Consider the following 2,217-nt stretch of genomic DNA (forward strand, 5'->3'; position numbering starts at 1 on the left):
GGGGGACATTTGTTCTGTGACAGCACGAAGTCATTGCTGTGGATAAGAAGAAAGCCAGCATCAGACTGAGCCAGAACAATGCTCAAAGGTAGGTAGGCTATTGAAGTATCAAACCAACCCATGTCTGCTTCCCAATCACAAAAAGGAGAATGCAGTGAAGGTAGCCCAGCACTGGCCCTAGGGGACTATAAATGGATGGTGGTGGTCAGGTGCCAGTGGCTCTTGCCTGTCATCCTGGCTATTCGGGAGGCTGAGTTCTGATGGTCGTGACTCAGAGCCAGCCTAGGCAGGAGAGTCTGTGAGATTCTTATCTCCCATAAACTACCTCCTCCACCCCCCGAAAAAAGCCAGTTGTGGTGCTGTGGCACAAGTGATAGAGCCTCAGCTTTAAGTAAAAGAAGCTCAGGGATAACACCCAGTCCCTGAATCCAAGACCTGGGACTCACAAAATATAAAATAAATGAATAGTGGGCACATGTTATCTTACTACCAAAAAGGATGGATTCATTCTTCTCTCCGGTACTTGTAGCCAAAGGTAAGTGGCGTCCCTTGATTTTCCTCTAAACATCTCCTTCTGTCTATTATTTCTCCTGGATTCAGTTGCAGGATAGAATTCAGATCATCCCACTTGATATGACCTTAAGTACCCTCCCTTGCCCGATTTTCTTGGGGTGGGGATCCTGGATGTACTCACCACTGGGTGAAAGAAGCACTAGAGAGAGTGGAGTAGGTATCCCTGAAACTCATACACACACACACACACACACACACACACACACACACACACTCACCTAGGCCAACTCTGACTAGCCTTTTCCAAAGATACTTTATCTCCTTGGGTTAACTGGCCTAGGAGAGGAACTTGATCCCCTATAAATGACTATTTTAAGTAGGGCTTGCTAGTTGATACAAGATAAACAGAAGCTTAAAGGAAAGGTTCTGGACCCTCTCTGGCTCAGGCTCACACTTGACATTCTGGCTCCTCGGTAGGCAGAGATCTGAAGATCAAAGATCAAAGCCAGCCATAAGCTGGAAAGGCGATAAGGTTCTTCTGTGCATGGAACCACCAAAAATCCAAACGTGGAATTTTGGCTCAAGTGGTAGAGTAGCAGCCTTGAGCATGAAAACGCACAGAGACAGCTCCCAGATCCTCAGTTCAAACCCACACAAGAAATGGCCCCATTTGTTGCCCCCAGACTGCCTGGGCCTCAAGTGCCCTCTCACAGAGTGTGATACTGCACTGGTCCTGGGTAGTGTATCAGAGTCTTCAGAAATTAGGTAGTGAAAGCCAGGCCTTCACCTTTGCACGCTCTCAACCACACCAGCTTGAGGCAGAGCATGACAACGCTAGCAGCCTGCAGAGCCAAGAATATCCCCCTCTGCCAGGGTGATTGGAGCCGGCTTCTTAGAGGCAGCACTTGAAAGGGTGTCTTGCTTAACAAGGAGGATGTGACAGGAAGCACAGAGAGAAAAGGTGCCATAGATCATGGACAACATAGCAGACCGTGTTCTTTTCCAGCCAAGGCTGCTGGTTAGATACTCGGTAAATATGTGCAAGACTGTCCTGAAACATGCCCAAGGGGTCACAGAACAGCTATCCAATGTTGGGATTTTATCTTAGCAGTAGTGGGCTCACCTAGCACACAGGAAACCCTGGGTTCAATTCCTAGGTCCCACATACACAGAAAAAGCCAGAAGTGGTACTGTGGCTCAAGTGGAAGAGTGCTCACATCAAGCAAAAGAAGCTCAGGGACAGCGCCTGTACCCCGATTTCGAGCCCTAGCACTGTCAACGTAAAACTTCACTCCAAGAGACCTGGGTGACAGATGGATGGTGTGCCCTCTAGCACTTAGTAAATCCATCCATGCTTCGTGTCTCCTTCTATGACAGAGGGCATCTGGACACTCCTTCTGCTCTGGGCACCCCTAGACACGGTTATCAGCAAACCTCCCAAAAGCTTCCACTGGGACATGGAGCAACTGGCCCCAGAAATTCTCAGGTACCAGTTGTGTGTGGCGGGGGGTTACAGGGCAGGCCTAAGAAGTCCTAGTGGGTCTGATATGCCCCAGACAACCAGGCCATCTAGAGGAAGTGGATGGGAGCTTAGAAAAGGGAAGTGATTTGAAGGGGACTCTTTAATGCCCATGGCCCTACCCTGATTCTGAGCCTCCCTTTGCTGTCCCTGAGGGAGGTAGAGGAGGGTCTAGGTGGTAGTGT

This window comes from Dipodomys spectabilis, unplaced genomic scaffold (assembly GCF_019054845.1).
Source record: "Dipodomys spectabilis isolate Male_0828 unplaced genomic scaffold, ASM1905484v1 ptg000150l, whole genome shotgun sequence".
Lineage (NCBI taxonomy): Eukaryota > Metazoa > Chordata > Mammalia > Rodentia > Heteromyidae > Dipodomys > Dipodomys spectabilis.